The 19,395-nt window shown below is 46.5% G+C and overlaps 1 long non-coding RNA gene across 1 annotated transcript; it reads left to right on the forward strand.

The window, feature by feature from the left end:
• The first annotated feature begins 274 nt into the window (after positions 1 to 274).
• Positions 275 to 5,160, forward strand: LOC132251703 (uncharacterized). The gene is made up of 3 exons (XR_009463645.1): positions 275 to 387; positions 602 to 767; positions 4,815 to 5,160. It is a non-coding gene; the product is annotated as an uncharacterized LOC132251703 (long non-coding RNA).
• The last annotated feature ends 14,235 nt before the right edge of the window (positions 5,161 to 19,395 follow it).

Genomic DNA, 19,395 nt, shown 5'->3' on the forward strand with positions numbered 1-19,395 from the left:
AGGGGGATCAGGGAGGTGGAGGATGAAATTGACAGATATTTCCTTTCCCTGCAGGCCCAGGCACCCAAGGAAGAAGCAGCCCGGGGAGTGCCCTCCACAGCAGAGTGGCAGACGGTCACAGCCAGGACCAGAGCAACTCGCAGCAAACCGGTACCAGCTTCTCCAGTCCGAGTGGTGAGCAGGTACGAGGCCCTGGCAACCCTGCAGGACATGGAAGGGGAGGAGGAAACCCTTGGGCAAGAAGAAACACCACGTTCTTTACACTCCAAACAGATCAAGAGATCCACGAGGACCCAGAGGAGGAGGCGACGAGTGCTCGTCATAGGCGACTCCATCCTGAGAGGTACGGAAGGACCCATCTGTCGCCAGGACCCCTCGGCACGAGAGGTATGCTGCCTCCCTGGAGCAAAGATTCGGGATGTGACAGAGGTAATCCAGGCCAGGATCAAGCCCACCGATTACTACCCCATGGTCCTAGTCCATGTGGGTACTAATGATGCGGCCAGGAGAACCCCCGATCACCTGATGGCGGACTACAGTGCTCTGGGTGGCGTGCTGAAGGAGTTCGGTGCACAGGTGGTTTTCTCTTCCATCCTACCAGTGACCGGACGAGGAAGACGGCAGGAGAACTGCATCCGAGAGACCAACTGGCGGCTTCGGCAGTGGTGTCTCGAGGAAGGCTTCAGATTTCTGGACAACGACCCGCACATCACGACGAGGGACTGGGACGATGCTCAGCTGGGATGGGCTTCACCTGTCCCCCAAAGGTAAGCGTGTGTTTTCTACTAGGTTGGCGGATCTCCTCCAACGGGCTTTAAACTAGGCTCATCGGGAGGAGGGGAGTATGAGGGCAGGGGAAGCTGTGGACCACCAAACCATGTGGCACCCACAAGGACAGCCCAGCCTGAAGAAGGAGAACATTGGGAACCTGAAAGCCATGGGGAGGCCAGCACTACAGAACAGGTAAGAAACAAGAAGGCAGGAAACAATGGGCCCCTTGGGACTCGGAGCGGGGGGGCAGCAAAGGCACAAGTCGCAGGGCTCAAGTGCCTATATACTAATGCTAGGAGCATGGGGAACAAGCAGGATGAATTAGCGTTCCTGCTTGCACTAAACACCTATGACTTAGTGGGGCTAACAGAGACCTGGTGGGATTCATCCCATGACTGGGCGGTACATATTGAGGGCTATAGATTGTATAGAAAGGACAGGTCGGGGAAGAAAGGGCGGGGGGGGTTGCACTTTATGTCAGTGAGCAATATACATCAACCCTCATCAAGACAGAATCCAAGGTTGAGGAAGTAGAAGGATTGTGGGTTAGACTACATGGGGGGCAAAGAGAAAGGGATTTGGTGGTAGGGGTCTGCTACAGACCCCCACACCAAGGGGAAGAAATAGATGCGGGGCTCCTGAGGCAACTCTCGGAGACCATAAAAGCTAAAGAGGCGGTAGTCATGAGGGACCTAAACTACCCGGACATCTGCTGGGAGATGCAGACAACAAGACCCGATCGCTCACGCAGGTTTCTAACCTGTATACAGGACCTCCACCTGACACAGGAGGTACACGGTCCCACTAGGGGGAATGCCATACTGGATCTGGTATTGGCAACGGGAGATGACATGATAGGGGACCTCCAGATCGGTAGCCATTTGGGAGACAGTGATCACCTAATAATAGAATTCAACATAAGGCGTCGAGTGGGTAAGGTAACTAGTAGGGTGAAAGTGCTAGACTTTAGGAAAGCTGATCTCAATGCACTCAGGCGATTAGTCAAGGACGCACTGCAGAGTAGGAGTTTTGAAGGGATGGGAGCCCAAGAAGGGTGGCTGTGCCTAAAGGAAACGATCCTTCAGGCACAAAGCAAGATGATCCCCGAGCGAGGCAAAAAAGGGAAAGGGGCCAGGAGGCTTCCATGGCTGACCAGAGAAATCCAGGGCAGCCTAAGGGCCAAAAGGGGAGCACCTAAAAAGTGGAAACAGGGTGAGATCACTAAAGATGAATATACCTCCTCTGCTCGTGCTTGTAGGGAGGCAGTTAGGCAGGCCAAAGCTACCATGGAGCTGAGGATGGCAACCCAAGTAAAAGACAACAAGAAATTGTTTTTTAGATATATTGGGAGTAAAAGGAAGGCCCAGGGAGGAATAGGAACACTGCTAAATGGGCAGAAACAATTGGTGACAGATAGGGGGGACAAGGCTGAACTCCTCAACGAGTTCTTTGCCTCAGTGTTCCTAAGCGAGGGGCACGACAAGTCTCTCACTGGGGTTGTAGAGAGGCAGCAGCAAGGTGCCAGACTTCCATGCGTAGATCCTGAGGTGGTGCAGAGTCATTTGCAAGAACTGGATGCCTTTAAATCGGCAGGCCCGGATGGGCTCCATCCGAGGGTGCTGAAGGCACTGGCCAACATCATTGCAGAGCCACTGGCGGGAATATTTGAACGCTCATGGCGCACGGGCAAAGTCCTGGAGGACTGGAAAATGGTCAATGTGGTCCCCATTTTCAAGAAGGGGAGGAAGCAGGACCCAGGCAACTATAGGCCAGTCAGTCTCACCTCCATCCTTGGCAAAATCTTTGAGAAAATTATCAAGGCTCACATTTGTGAGAGCCCGGCAGGACAAATTATGCTGAGGGGAAACCAGCACGGGTTCGTAGCAGGCAGATCGTGCCTGACTAATCTAGTTTCTTTTTATGACCAGGTTACAAAATGCCTGGACATAGGAGGAGGGGTGGATGTCGTATACTTAGACTTCAGGAAGGCCTTCGATACGGTATCCCACCCCATACTGGTGAACAAGCTAAGAGGCTGTGACTTGGATGACTACACAGTCCGGTGGGTGGCGAATTGGCTAGAGGGTCGCACCCAAAGAGTCGTGGTGGATGGGTTGGTCTCGACCTGGAAGGGTGTGGGCAGTGGGGTCCCGCAGGGCTCGGTTCTTGGACCGATACTCTTTAATGTCTTCATCAGCGACTTGGACGAGGGAGTGAAATGTACTCTGTCCAAGTTTGCAGATGACACAAAGCTATGGGGAGAAGTGGACACACCGGAGGGCAGGGAACAGCTGCAGGCAGACCTGGATAGGTTGGACAAGTGGGCAGAAAACAACAGGATGCAGTTCAACAAGGAGAAATGCAAAGCACTGCACCTAGGGAGGAAAAATGTCCAGCACACCTACAGCCTAGGGAATGACCTGCTGGGTGGCACAGAGGTGGAAAGGGATCTTGGAGTCCTAGTGGACTCCAAGATGAACATGAGTCGGCAGTGTGACGAAGCCATCAGAAAAGCCAATGGCACTTTATTGTGCATCAGCAGATGCATGACGAATAGGTCCAGGGAGGTGATACTTCCCCTCTATAGGGCGCTGGTCAGACCGCAGTTGGAGTACTGCGTGCAATTCTGGGCGCCACACTTCAAGAAGGATGCGGATAACCTGGAGAGGGTACAGCGAAGGGCAACTCGTATGGTCAAGGGCCTGCAGACCAAGCCCTATGAGGAGAGACTAGAGAAACTGGACCTTTTCAGCCTCCGCAAAAGAAGGTTGAGAGGCGACCTTGTGGCTGCCTTTAAGTTCATCACGGGGGCACAGAAGGGAATTGGTGAGGATTTATTCACCAAGGCGCCCCCGGGGGTTACAAGAAACAATGGCCACAAGCTAGCAGAGAGCAGATTTAGATTGGACATTAGGAAGAACTTCACAGTTCGAGTGGCCAAGGTCTGGAACGGGCTCCCAAGGGAGGTGGTGCTCTCCCCTACCCTGGGGGTCTTCAAGAGGAGGTTAGATAAGCATCTAGCTGGGGTCATCTAGACCCAGCACTCTTTCCTGCTTATGCAGGGGGTCGGACTCGATGATCTATTGAGGTCCCTTCCGACCCTAACAGCTATGAATCTATGAATCTACATAGCTAACATCCTGTTCTGGCTGGAAGCAGGAAGCAAAAAAAGAAATAAAAGTTATTCTGACTTTTTGAAAGCTAAGATTGAAGTTTGCCTTGATTTTTCTACAGAGTCATTGTGTTGGTTATGGTTGTCTCTGAACTGCTTCACCCACTCCTAATTGAATCCCTCTATACCAAATTAGAGCTGAAATTTAACATGCGGCCCTCCAGTTGATCTTAGGAATGATATTATCCCATCAATTTCCTAGCGAATTATAGTGCTTTGCAGGAATGCATTGAACTATCAGATATTTCTCATTATGGATTTCTCACAGGGCTTTTAGCACCAAATGAGCTTTGAGCCCAACAAAATCTCTGATGAATCTGCATTCTCTCCCCTGCTGCATGAAATGAAAAGTGAAACTTCCATGCCATAATTTGGGGACTGTGTTGATTTTATAATGTTAGTCTGCTCTATATACTAGTTACTATATTTCAGTGAGAGTAACTGAAATGGAAAGAAACAGTTATGATTGCTAAATAGCAAACTGGATAGGAATCTGTAGTGCTGCTGCCATGATAAAAATATTTGGAGTCCTATGTGCCTAATACACTCTCATTTTCCCCCCACAATCACCCCCAAGGGGAACTCTGCAGGTATTTGTGGCAGCCTGAAGCTTTTGCCAGGTAATATGGCTAGGGTGCATCGCTAATATAAATAATCCTGCTCCAGAAGGGACATGAATATTTCTCAACCAGCTTCTAACACCCTTAAAATTCAGGTAAATAGTTAACACGATGCAAGCCCCAAACTGACTGTACAAAGTGATTTAGACTCCACTTTATATCTCCATTCTAGCTAGCAGTATTCACTCTATTGCATAAAAATGACAGCTATTTCTACATTTGCTTTTATGGAGTTATTGCAATTTTCCTAGGGTGCGTTGGAGGGATAGCGTTGGGAGGAGCTCAGTCCTTTCCAGAGTCCTGCTGGTTGCAAGCCACTTGAGATTTTGTTTCTACTGGCAGCTGGCCACACAAGAGCTGCATATTTTCAAAAGCTGTGAAGTTGGAGAGACAAGGAAAGAAGGGACTGGCATCAAGACAGTTTCTGCATCTAGTCTGGTCCTAATCCTGAACTATCCACTGGAGCCACTGAGAGTGGATTCAGGAGATTGGAGAAGCCAAGAGAATGGAAAAGAATCAGTACTCCTCAAGAAGTGACTGACAACTTGTTGGGTTTATTCATTTTTTTTAAAAATAAAGCACATTGTCTGCAGTTTATAAAGGAAATTACTTTGTTCTAACTACTGCAGAGGCCAGTTGCTATGTATAAACATGTTATATACCCAGGCCCTAAGTGCTGGTTGTGTCTCTGAAATCTCTCTCTGCTAGCTAGGACAGTGACACTTAGCCACCTCTGGGGGGGGGAACCAGACAAAAAAAATAACTACCTTTGCCATCCATAGCGACGACCCAATACAAATGCTAAGCATGATTATTAGTTTGAAATGATATATTTGATGGACATTGTGATAGAGACAACATACATAACATGATCCATGCTCCACATGGCAATACAATCAGGTATAATGGCCATCTCTGACTTTATGGGTCCATTCAGCAGGCTACATCTCCCCTTATTGTTAGCTAGATAACAATCTTGCATTATACCAGCTCCGGTAGCAGACATGCAGAAGGGAATGATTTAAATCACTCTCTCCAAAATCCTCCTGAGGTTTGCAACTGGTTTAAATGAAAAACACAAGGAAAGCAATAACAATTTATAAACTTTTAAGTCAAAGCCATAAATTTCCCTCAGCTCGTTAAATTAGCAGAGGCATTGCACTGTGAAAGGGGGACTGAATTAAAAAGCTCAACAGCAAGACAAATCTAAGCAGGGTCACCTATTAAGATCTCCCTAAAGCAGGTCACTGTAGAGAGCGGCACAGACTCGACTCCTGGCAGACGCATTAGAAGAGAAATTTCTCATATACCCCGACTGGCTGATGCTTGTAACCTTGTCCTCCAGCTTCTCTCTGCTGCCACAGTACAAAAGCAAGGGAAAAAACCATCAACACATACTGGAAAATGACCCAATCCTTAAAGAAATCTTCCCAGAACCGCCTATCGTAACCTTTAAACAAGCATTGAACCTCGCCAACCTTACCGCTAGAAGCAAAATTCCTATGGCCCAAAGCACACCGAATGAATCCAGGCCATGCCAGGACAAGAAATGTAAAACCTGCCAACACATCCCCACCACTCCCACAAAAACTACAGCCCACAAAAGAACCATCACCATCCTTGGATCGTACACCTGTACCTCCAAAAATGTAATACATCTCATCCAGTGCATTAAATGCCCCGATGGAAAATATGTAGGAGAAACCAAACAACTACCCACAAGAATGAATGCATGCTGGATATCTATCAAAAACAAAAATACCTAATTACCTGTGGGTGTATACTTCAAGACAACCACTCCCTGCCAATCTCTCCGTTTTAATCCTCAAAGGGAATTTACAAAACATCTTTCATAGATGAGCCTGCAAACTCCACTTCAGAAGTCTACTGGATACAAAGAAGTCAGAAACTAAATATAGACGTTGGATTTATGGCACATTATAACCTGCTTACCATCCAATAACCTCTCTACATTTTACCAGCTACAGTCTTTCACCAAGTCAGCATTCCCCATTTTTATCCCCCCACCTACCTGTCTCACACCTATTGTCTCCCATTGCCTTTGAGCCTCACTGCCACACAGTTACATTTTTGCAGCCCTGTATTTTGAGTATTGGCTTCTATTCCACTCAGGAGAGCACACAAAGCACCAGCAGACTCTCCCCATGCCTGAAGAAGGGCGTTTGTGCCTGAAAGCTTGCAAAGAACCATTTTTCCAACTATTTAGTTGGTCTAATAAAAGATATCACATTTACCCAAAGAACTGTGTCTGCCTAAAACCATTGCTGGGGTTCACACTGGAGATCCTGCATCCATTCCCTAAAAGCTACACACACAATTTGCACCAGTTTCACTTACTCTGGCTGAGTTAGAAGCAGTTCACTTTGCGGGTTGTTTCCTGTATCAGATAACCTGTAGCTATGTTTTTCTTGTTAGCATACATACATTTAGTGTAAACTAAACTTCCATAAGCTGGGTTAAAACTAATATCAACATGTCCATTTACAAAGATGTACCAACTCAATTAACATTGGCAGAAACCCACAGTTAGCTTTGCATTTACAATGCCTAAGAGCATCAGCCTTTATAGTTGCAGCTAAAAATACCTCTCCAGGTATCAGCTCTTGAATATTCATTCTAGTTATGTCAAGCACAAGAATGAAATGTAATACACACTGAGAAACAGTTTGTTTCCACGACAGGCAACAAAACCTGCAAACACACCACACACTTCATACACTTTTCCCTCTGAAGTGCTTTTGGCCGAAGAGGTCAAATGCCATTTGAGAGGACCCTAGCCTATTGTATGAAGCACCTCAGCGAGCCTTAGGAGGAAGAAGTCGCTTCCCAGCTCCGTTATGTTGTCATCCCTAGCTATTCGACAGGCATAGCAATACCTCCTTTGTAAAATCACTTTTGGAAGTATAGATGCCAGGGGGTATACACACACTTGGCACTCTTACACAAGCCTTACAAAGAGGTTTTGAGGTGGGCATAGTCCCCATTTTTATATCATATAATACAAAAATTACGCCACTGTCCATCCATAGCAACTTCTGAAATTCCTGCCATCAGGGAAGACCGCCAAAGGCACCAGTGGCCAGTCAAATGAGAACAGCCCCTGAATTTAAGAGATGCTAAGTCTGCCGAGCTTGAATTTGCATGGGAGTTCAGATGACCAGCATTCAGCAGCAAACACAGGAGAAAAACCCAGGACTCCTACCATCTACTGTCCAGCTCCAGTGGTTAGACTGTACCCTAATGTACTTTACATCAATTCATTCCTTGCATCGAAATAAAACGAGTGGCTGGGAGCGGACACAGATAGCAGCCTATCAAAATTATTCAGAAACAAGGTAGCAGTGAACAGAACTCTTCCTTAGCTGGGTTATGCATTATAAATTAAGCATCTCTCCTTCAAAATTGCTTTTCATAACACCAGCTGCTTAGCACAGACACCGAGATCCTTCATTCCACTGGGCCTCTCATCACACTGACAGGCCCACTCATCACCTGGGTGATGCTCACTAGAATCAAGCATCCCAGACAGGTTTCATCTGCTCCATATTACAGCAGGCTGTGCTTGTCTTAAAGTCCAGAGCTTCGCGCTATGCTGCCATCCTAAGGGGTTAGACTCGGACAAAGGCCACCAGAAATTGGTCTTTTGTATTAACGACAAAGAGCTTTGGAGCCTCATTAGCCAAAGAGAGCCGAGTACCAGAGAAACAGGCTCAACACAACATACGCACAGATGCAGATGGACTATAACATTTAGAGAAAACCTGGGTATTCAAACAGAATTGCTGCTGGAGTTGTGCGAACAAGTGATTTTTCAGGTTAGAAGGCAAAAATATTCTGATGCAAACAACATTTTCATCAGGAACAAAACCCCTGTGTTTTGTTTTCAGGGTATTTCGGCCTAACCTTTAATTCAGTTTATTCAGCTAGATAGCCAATAAATCATTGGTTTGAATCAAGAAGCCAAATCACCTCCTTCAGAGAGAGTCGGGAGGAAATATTTCTTTTAAAATATTTTTTGTCAAAACAACTCAATAACTTCAAGCATGCATTTGCTTTTCAGTGTTCGCACAAATGGGCTTTTGGGTGGGAAAAAGATTTTGCAAGAGACTCGCCCAGCTTTATGGGCACAGTCCAGGGAGCTGGGTTTTAAAAAGGTTCTTTAACCGGTGAAAGCAGGGTAGATATGGAACTTAAAGACTAAGCAAATAAGATATATCGAGTACAAGCTTTTGTGAACCTGAGTTCACTTCATCAGAACTTGAGTTCATGAAAGCGTGTGCTCTCTATGCATCTTACTTAGCTGTATTAGTTTGAAGTCAGGCAGAAGGCTTGGTGGTTATGCACCTTACAGACTAGCTAACTACCTCCCTTTAACCAATGGCTAATTGACACAGCAATAATGATTGATATATAGTATATAATATTGGTTTGAGGCAGACATGGGCTGTGCGAGCTGCCGGCAGAATTCTGCTATGATCCCTTAGCCCTAACCTATAGATTTCCAGCTATGCTAGGAATAGCATTATATACAGCATTACTGGTACTGAACTTCAACTGAGCTCTTGTTGCTGGAAGTGGAGCATGCTCATTGACTATCCATTGTACTCTCCCTCTTGTTTTGTGATGGGGTGGGGATAAAAACAACAAAAAACCTCCCAAAAAACACAACGCTAAACAACTCCCACCCCCTGAATCACCTCTGGTTGGGGAGCACCACCTCTGCCTGCCAACACAGCAATTTTAAAGCCCCTGTAGAGGAAGGGAAGGGCAGGGAGATGCACAGCAGGAGGCTATATACTTATGAGCAGCTGATACAGTCTATTTTTTAAACTATTTCAAACACTTTAAAGCATTTCAAATGTTAGGTCCACCTGCACCCTTAACTTTTCTTTTAAAAGGGACAGCCTGAAAAAGTGCCTCCTTTCCAGCTCACTTTCAGATAATGTAGTGGTTTTCAGACTGTGTTCCCTAAAACTCAGGGGTTCTGAAAAGAGATTAGAGTTAATGGCAGCGCGGTTTGGGAGGTGGTGCCATGCCATTGCTGCGGTGGGTCATGTGGCCCTGCATCCGCTCACAAAACCCATGCAGCCAAGGGCAGGGGGTTCTGCAACAAAAGTGACATGAAAGGGTCCTGTGACTGCAGGACATTTGAAAACTGCTGATATAAACCCATTAAACATTCACCAGCTGGCAGAACAGGACTCAGCTCTCCTAGAGAAAAAAATAAGCAGATAAAAAGCCCTTCTATCCTCAATATACGATCCTAATATTACCCTGTGGGTTGATGAATTAACCTAGATGATCAAAGGTAACTGGGATGAGGGGGCATTTAAGTAGACAGTTAACTAGAAAGACCACTAGGTTTTTGCCATGTGACAGCATTATTATGGGCATTTCCTTTTTTTCCAGGTAACCACAGCAAACTGAAGTCCAATGACTTTGTCTGATTTTAAACACAGCCTGCTTACATTTACATTCTGCCTTAGCACTGGAGATTCAGCCCTTTGATGGTTTGATAAAATCTGTTCATAAAGTTAAGCTGCGAGAAAGATATGCTATCTGGGTTTATGGTAATTAGCTTTACAGCTTAATTAGAACAAATAAATAGCTCTGCTCAAAGAAACAAACACCTTGTTTCTAAATTCCACCTTGAAAAGCTCTCTCCTTCCTTCCCTCCCTGGACTACAGTCATCATATTTTAAAGACAAGCTTTGGAAGTCTAAATGCAGAGATGGAAGTGAGCAGAATGCAGCTTTCCCTTCTGGAACCAGCTGAAGAGATTGATGAAATAACAGATAGTCTTTAACAAAATAGCAAGTCTACCTGACAGGAACCACACATCCATTCAAAGGGTACAACAGCAAGAGCGATGCATTTTAAACATACTCCCAACTGGTCTGTCAGTAACAAATTAGACTTGTCACATTCTCCAAACAGATTTAGTGAGAACATTAACAATGTTAATGATCTGTGGTCTCAGCAGGAGAAAGAGGCTTGAGCCTAGTTCCAGGAACGCACAGAATGGCTGATTATTGTTTTGTTTTAGTTCTTGAGGTTGTAGGGTTTTTTTAAAATTACCAAGTCATTTGTTGGCGCGGAAATTCAGAGTAATTGGTGATGATCGTTGTCGCCTCCATCCTGCAGATGCTTAAACCGGTGTGCAACTTGGTTCCCTGCGAGCCATATTTTTCAAAGAGATCACGTCCTAGCTAGAGAGTTAAATAAAGATTGGATTTTCAAACACCCACTTCTGGGCTCCGCACTCTTTACCAACGTGCGCGCCCCTCTTCCCTTCCCTTCTCTTCTAATACAGAGCAGGACAGAGTGACATGCATGACTGCATAGGACTGGCAGATGGCTCTGTACATGGGCCATGTAGGGAGATATGCAGGAGTATACATGCATGTAAAAGCAGGGGAGACAGCGGGTCTCATGTATACATATGCAAATCTGTAAAAATTAGCATAGTCAGCTTCAACATTAGTTCCTGCTAAATTCTGAAAAATATAGGCTGATTCTATGCCTCCAATACAGGCCCAATTTTTTTGAGGGTCTATAAACTGATTAACTATAAACTGATTAAAAAGGATTATACAAGTGGGAGGAGTAGATTTCTGGCTATGACATTAATTTTAAGCAACATTGTTCTGCCTCAGTTTCCTTACCTGGAAAAGTTTGTTCATAATATCCTCAGTCACAGTGGGAAGCTCCCTTACCTGATGGGTGTGAAGTGCTTCAAGATCCGCAGACAGAGAGGGAGAGATACATTGCCCAATAGGCCTGTGCGAAGCGACTAGTATTCACTTCGGATTCGGATGATACACGGGACAGCGAGTCAATGATTTGAATCTCTGTCCAGATTCGATTCGGCCAAAGCAGCCAGGCCCATCTCCCCCAGCTCGGCAAGGCCGACCCTCCTGCCCCAACTCCTGGCTCTTTGGGAAAAAAGCCCCGACTCAACGGGTGCTGCCAGATGAAGGGGGCAATCCCCGCTGCCCCTCACTGCCCCATGCTGCATGGAGGGCTCTGCATGAGCCCCTAAACCCCTCCTCACTCCCCCCCCCAACCATGGCTGCCCTGCCCACCGTGGCTCCAGTCCTTTAAAAAAAAGAAATAAAAAACCCCAAGAAAAGCCCCGTACTCACCCCTCCTACTGGTGGGGCGGGGGGGATCCCACTGCCCCACACCACATGGGGGGCTCTGCACAAGCCCCCCAAAGCCCCAAGGCTGCTGCAGGAGCAGTGAGTCCAAGAGCTTGTCTCGTTTTTTTTTCTTAAAGGGCCGGAACTGTGGCAGGTGGGGCACCTGTGGGGGGGTTGGGAGGGGGTCATTGGGCTCATGCGGAGCCCCCCATGCAGTGTGGGGCAGTGGGAATTGCCCCGTTTCCAACAGCACCCAGTGAACACTGGGGCTTTTCTTTAAAGGGCCAGGAGCTGGGGCAGGTGGGGCAGCCATGGGGGGGGGCTGGGGGAGGGTGTTGGGGGTCCCCTCCCCACCCCTAGTACTTACCAGCTCAGAGTTGGCTGCAGCTCCCTGCTGCTGCCACCAGGGATTGCCCAAATCAAAGCTCTCCGAATCTTTGCCGAAGATTTGAAGAGCTTTGAATTGATTCGGACCTTTAAATTGGTCCCCTAATTCGATTCAGAGTCAGAGATTTGGGCACCGAATCGGGCCAAATCACCTCCAAAATGAATCACCAGCCAAAGCTTTGCACAGCCCTATTAGCCAAGTCAAATTCAAGGCTACCCTCTATCCTTAAGCACATGTTTAGCTTTAAATACATATTCACGGAACCCAGCGGGGCTTAAGCACAAACTTAGGAGTTGATCATGTGCTTATGTTCAGTGTTAAATAGGGGTGGACATTATTGTACGCTGAAACACTTACTGGAATTGAGGCCTAAACACAAAGTAACTTCTATTCATCTAATTTCCACCATCTTTGTGACCCACACAGATCACAGCTAAGATGCACACTGGTCATGCATAGACACATGGCTGGAAAAAAAAAATTAAACCCAAGCTCTAAGGACTCCAGCATTTAAGAAAGTCTAGACAAGTCAAGGGTCCTGCATGTATAATACTCCTGCAGAATTAGGGCCCAAGTCCGTAAACTCATTGAAACTGAGGCTTTTTCCCCAGGGAGTTTTGTCCAGTGCTTAGTTATGTTACTGCTATAGGGTCTGTACTTGGTATTGTGGCCCCATTTTACTGTCTCAAAAACATTTTTCTGATTTGATTAGCCTCAAAATATGTGAGCACCAGTCAAGAGAAGTATCTAGTGCACCCTTTCAAGTGACTTAGCCTGAGTTGCAAGGAAAGAAAGATATCTTGCTTTTCTTCTTAAAATCTTATTGCATTAAAATTTCTTGCCCAAGGAACTAATTCAGACTGAAGTGCTTTGTAAGAAAATATGTTCATTGTCAAACAGAGTAGAACATAGAAACGAATCTACCTGTTCTTCGTAATCTCTGGTAATTACCACAACGACCCAGACTCAGAACCCGTAGCCAGGCAAGGGAGACAGAAGCTGGAATGATGAGTCCTTCAGGTTGAAGCCAGTTGGCAATTAATTCTGCAAAACAAACAGCGTAATTACTAAAAAGTAATAAAACTTTACATTACATTAAAGGGTATAATAGGTTTTCTAAGAGGATTCTATTAAGTTTAGTGCACTGGAAATATGCTATTTATAAAAGCGAGCTTTGCAAAATGTCAATAGCTTGGTATTTACCTAGGAAATTAGGCAGCCACGTTAAAAAAAAAATTAATAATTATATTTAAAAACACATTTAGAGATTCTTTCATTAGTGAAATTAATTACATAATCTTAATAGTGCTGGTAGAACATAATGGTTCCAGTTCCCGGAGCACTGAAAATAAAGAACAATCAGGAGCAAAACCCAACCCTGCATGTTTCGGGGCTGGGTTTTTCTGGTTTTGTTTTTATACAGTCATGTTTATAAGTTTAGCTTCCAGTCCTCCTCCCCTTGGGATGAATGGTGAAACTCTCACCAGCGCTGCAAGGCTGAGCCCTTTGGAATGACGTGGGGGATCCGTGGATATGATCTCAGCAGTGAAAGACAGAGGAAACCACTGAAGGATGCAGTCATGTGGCACAAAAATGGGTACCTTTCTAATTAGAAGACAAGGGGCAAAGCGAGACTGGCAGAGGCACATGTTGGAACTCTGGGCAGAGATTAGGAGTGGAGAGAGATCGAAGGGGTGGCAGTCATACCTACCACAGCAAGGGCTGCTGCAATTGTGGGACAAGCTCCTCACACATGGGCTACATTTGTCCCCAGAGCTGCTACTCTGGCTCTGGCTTCTAAAATCGTCCCAGGGAGCTAGCACTCCAAGTACATATCCTTGGTTATGCAACTGGGACTAAGGGCATTACCTGACTTTGGAAGCTATGAGTGCTGCAGAGGAGAAAGACCGCATAGGAGAGCAGCCAGAAACCTGGAATGAAAGGTAGGCAGCCTCCCTCCTGAACCACCCTCCAGGTCCATGCACCTCCTGAAAACCAGAAGTGTTTGTTGTGACAGCACTAGTTTGTCTAGTGAGGACACTGTTTTTCCAGGAACAGCCTGTAAGAGTCCCTGACTCTAGCAGCTAGACCTGGGAGCCTAGTAGGTGGATAAAAGCTAGCAGTCAGCAACTCGGAGAGAGGTAGTTAGATGTGTTAATCTGAAGTCAAGCAGAAGGCAAGGTAGAGTTGCACCTCATAAACTAACCAAGTCATTGAATTAGTCTGTAAGGTAGAAATCTACCCTGCTTTCTGCCAATAGCTAAGACCCAACCCAGAAAGAAAGAACAAGAGACAAAGTGAGATACCAAACTAATATTGAATGCCAAAAGTATGCATCCAGGACATCGGTCTAAAGGTTGATAGTCTGGAAACCAGGTGAAAAGCCAAAGTCACCAAGTCAAGGTCAGAAACTGGAGGCAAGCCAGGAATAAGTCAAAAACCTAAACCCAGGGCAGGAAGCAGGAGATGCAAACAAGGCAGGAAGTCTTGCAGACTGAAAGCTTTGCAGCAAAGCTCAGGTGCTACAGCCTGGGGCCCATCTGGGGCTCATTAAACTGAGGAATGGAGATTTAACCCTGGCACAGCCTAATCATGCAGGCCAGCAGAGCTTTCTGCATTATATGGCATCTGGGTTTTTAATAGTTATAGATTAGATCCATTAGCTTATTGCAGAAAGGCCCTGCAGTCTATTACTGGCCTCTGGAATTAGACACCCTACTGAGAAACAAACCTTCAGTGCCACTGCCAGCGGAGATAGAGCACAGGTGATTTTTGTTTTACCCATATAGACAACTGAGGCCAACGCTAAACTCTCCCGCAGGGCTTTCCCTTGACCTGCTATACTGAAGCAAAACCTGAAGAGTCTGCACTGATGAGGGCCTTATTACTTGGGAATTTTGGGCAGCTCCTGGAGCCCTGAACAGTTTTCACATTAAACTAGTTTTAAGCACTCATTAGCAGGGATCCAGGTTTTCCGTTTCCCAAGGAAAAATGGAGGAAAAAGTGGATTTAAACACACTGATTTTGCAGTTTTGAAAAGAGCTCTCTGCAGGCTGGCAGAGAGCAGGAGGAGGGCCGTCAGGCAGGGGATGCCATGCACATGCTGCCAGGAAGCCTGGAGAGCAGCTCCTGCAGGTAAGTGGGGAGGGAGGGGATTGAGACCACCATGGGGGGAGGGAATTAGGTAGGGCTGGGGCTGCTGCCCACCTGGGTGGTATGTGGGGCTCAGGGATGCAATGCACAGCCACTGGGCCCTGGGAGGGAGTGGGACAGGACCACAGGTGGCTCTTCCAGAGGTGGGACTGGCTCCCTGCTACTGCATGCACTCCTGTGGGGCATGGGGACATGTGCCCTGCAGATCTGTGTGCGGTGTGGGGGTGGGCTGCCCACTGTGGGTCCCTGGCCCCATAGTCTGGCAGCAGGGCTGTGAGTGGGGGGTGAGGGGCACCAGCAGGGCTGTGCTGGGCCTTTCATTTTAATCACAGATTTGGGGAATTTTATCAGAGAATTTGCAATTTTTTAATTTTTTTTTTTAAACCACAGGAAGCCAGGGGCGCTGCTCATTAAGCAGCTCGAAGTGACACCACTCCACTCTGCTCCAGCTCCTGTTATACTTGGGGGCAGAGGAAAGCCCTGAATAGGGGAGCTAAGGGGGATACTTACACTTCCACCCTGCAGGCCTGAAGCATGGCTTGCTCCAGACTGGGCTTAACACTCTCGCAGCTCCCAGGCTGAAGTGTAACAGGGCCCTTCCTCTGATCCCTGCTACCCAGCTGGGGTTTGGCTAAGGTTTCTGCTACTCTAGGCTACACCTTAGTGTGAAGCACCCAACACCCCTGCTCCCTACACCCAGCACCCCTGCTCTCCCTACCCCCCTTACTTGCATTTGACCTGGGGAGCAAGCAGGGCTGAATAAATTCAGTGTTTCCCAAGCAGTGCGCTGTGCCACTGTCAAAAATGAACAGGTGTGCCACAGAACTTGAGGTACAACAAGTATGCAGCAGAAAATAAGTGCCTTAGGCTGGAAAAGGTTGGGAAATGCTAAATGAACCTGTCCACCTGACCGCTGTTCCCTGGGCCAGCTCCTGAGGAGAAGGGCGGCAGCGGCGGTGGGCATGGCACCTGCTCCCCCAGGACAGACACATCCGTGAGGGGGGGACCCCAGGGCCAGGGCAGGGGCCAAACCCAGCATGGAGTGGGGTTCTTACCTTTCTGTCCTCCTGTTGGCCTGGAGCGTGAGTGCAGGCTGGAGCTCGCACTCTCACCCATCTACCTGTGTGCCCCTCACAGCCTAAGGTGCAGCCGTGGCCTGGAAGAGCTCGATGGGGTTAACTCAGAGACCCCAGGCACAGTCCCAGGGCTTTTTTTTACAGCAAAGACATGGCAGGGTTAGATGCTTGGAAAATGGCAGGAGAAAGCACATGAGGTAAGAGTGGGGGAGGGGGAATAATCATCATTAGATCATGAACAGCTGTGCAGCTGCTCTGAGTACTGGCCGCTTCCTCCTGCAAGAGGAAAGCTGAGAGCTCCCCTTTTACCTGAGGGCAACACTGCTCTCACTTTGATCCCTGCACTTTTGAAGTCCTCTGTTGTGCATACCCAAGGAGGTGAGTTTCTGCAGGGCATATTTGAGCTGGCTGGATTTATTTCTTTTATTTTTGTACTCTATCTTCCTCCCCCCTCCCCCTTTGCTGCTAGTTTTTTCTTTTTTCCTGCTTTGTTTTTTTAGGGTTTTTAAAATTTTTGGTTTTAAACAGCGGTCATTTCTAACCCTCCCCAGGTTGGTGAAATAAATGGCTGAGCTCAGGGAAGTAGCCTCTCTGGGGATGTTTTGCACCTGTGAGTTTTAAATGGGGTCAGGCTGCAGCCCTGGAAACCTAAAGCAAACTCTTTCATTCTGGTGCTTGAGCTGATAGTTTTGCACCCGCGCACTCTGCAAATACCTGCTTGGGACAAGCTAACACCTAGAGGGCAAGTGCTAGGGTGGCCGCTGCCCCTGTCTCCCATCACCTTTGGTCCTCACTGCTATGCATTCGCATTTTCACAGACCTGCTTTTTAATCTCTGTTCCACCACAGAGAGCACAAAAACACCAGCAGCCCTTCCCATGCTGGAAGAAGCGTGTTTATGCCCAAAAGCTTGCAAAGAACATTTTTTTTTCCCCCCCCCCCAACTATTTAGTCGGTCTAATGAAAGTAGTTTTGTTTTTTTTTTATTTGCCCGAAGAAACTTGTGCACCTGTCCTATCATCACACAGTCAGCAGCTGCTTCAAGAAAAGGATGTGTCTGGGGGACAAGTAGGAACAGCAACCTAGATTATTTTCCTCTGCCTTCCTCGTTATTTCTCTGTCTGGTAACTCCTGTCCTGAGATGCAGACTGCCCTTGCTCCCTGGGCCTGAGAGAGAACCCTGCACCTGGCAGGATTTGCCCCCTTCCTTAAATATTAAGTGCAGTGCTTTTATGCAGGCCAAAAAAGAGAGCAATTCCTAGGTGCATATGTGGGGGGGGCAGCAAGCTAATCCAGGCTGGCGGGGCATGAATCTGGGTAAAGGCTTTCCAGCCAAAAAAGGAAAGTTTTGGCAAAAATAAATAAATAAGTCAATCAAGGCAAAGGAAATAATTCAGGCTGGTGAGGGATGCAAGACATAGAGCTGGGCAAAAGCTTTCCAGCCGAAAAGAGTGCTTTTGCAGAAAAAAAATATCTAGGCAAAAGGGAATAAATCCATTTCTTTTTCAGAGCTGATGCAAACATGACTAAAAATGAAATGAAAACCAACAGAAAGATGGCTCTTATCCAGGATTTTAGAAGAAAAACAAACATTTCCCTGCTAGCTCTAGTTAGGTGGCCAATTCCTATAGTCTGGTGCTCCTAATTCCCATTTATACCTTTGAAAATCTTTCTCATTGCTGTGATGAATTTGGGCCTCCAAGCTGAAGGGATCATTGGCTTACCAGCTAAGCTGCTCCATTGCTTTGCTACTTTTGTCTAGGCTGTAGTTTCTTTATTGTATTGCTTATTACGTACCCAGTGGTGGATTTGTGGGAGCATCAAACCCCTATGAAGCGTGCTTGTCCAGATTAGCATGCTGTGCATATGAAGTGCATGTGGGGCAGAGTACAGGTGGTACCTGACACTTTAGGAGGTTTCAGGCAGGGTTTGAATAGCCAGTAGGTGTGGTTTGGCTCAATTAGGTGGTCAAATGACCAAAAGGGGACTACCAGATTGGAGGAGGGCTGGGTAGTCTCAGTATAAGCCTAGGAGCTGAGCTGGTAGTTGCATCTAGGGAGGCAGAGGAACAATATCACTTTTTCTGAGACTGCTAAAACAGCTGGCTATCAGGGTAGGAACTGTGGGGATGGAGGAGGTTCATTATGGTCCTGGGTAAGACCAGAAACTGCACTCTGCTGGGGGCTGGATGGTGTGGCAGAAATGTTTCCAATATCCACCTTTGAAAGTCTTCAGGTGTCATGGATGATAAAAAATGCTGGGGGTCTAAGTGACCATATCCCAAATCATTCTGAAGTCAATGAAATACTTGTACTCCCTGCAGTGGGCTTTGGATAGGGTCCCTTAATAAATCTCGCTATGTTTCCTTAAGTGATTAAAAAATGACAGCCACACATTTGTTCTTCACTAGTAATTGCTCATAGACATCAGGTGATATATCAGTGTTTGCTTTTTATGATAATAAAAAAAAATAAAAATGGAGATGCCAAGTCTGTTGGGAAAGCTGAATATATTCATGGGCTGCAAAGTCATTTGTTCTGGGAGAAATTCCATTGCTGCTGCTGCAGGTGTGCAAAGGAGTGTCCAGGAAACATCCCAAGTGCATCTAATAAATATATATTTTTTTTAATTTTGATTTTTTTTATTTTTAACAACTTACAGGATTAACAAATGCAAATGCTTTTATTGTTTACTGCAGGTATGAGCCAAAAGGCCAGTTCTGCAGACTGGCACCTCATTTCACCGCTGCTGCTCATTTAGCTTATATTCTTACCACAAAAAATGCAACTTGGAAGCCAAATTCTTACTAGGGTTTGTGCCTATGCTCACAACATGAAATACCTACCTGGAAGGCAGAGTGTTCAGTCTAGTCATAAAATCCATGCTAGGATACTGCAGGGCAAACTACTGTGTTATAGATGACACAGCACACGTGCTAAAAATGGGTTCATTTTTATTTGTCCGTTTTGTGGAACGAGTTGCGAAATAGACCCAAAGGATGTCAATATGCTGAGCAGCTGGTGGTCAAAACCACTCTGGCTTCATTTTTGTAA

This window comes from Alligator mississippiensis, chromosome 7 (assembly GCF_030867095.1).
Source record: "Alligator mississippiensis isolate rAllMis1 chromosome 7, rAllMis1, whole genome shotgun sequence".
NCBI lineage: Eukaryota > Metazoa > Chordata > Crocodylia > Alligatoridae > Alligator > Alligator mississippiensis.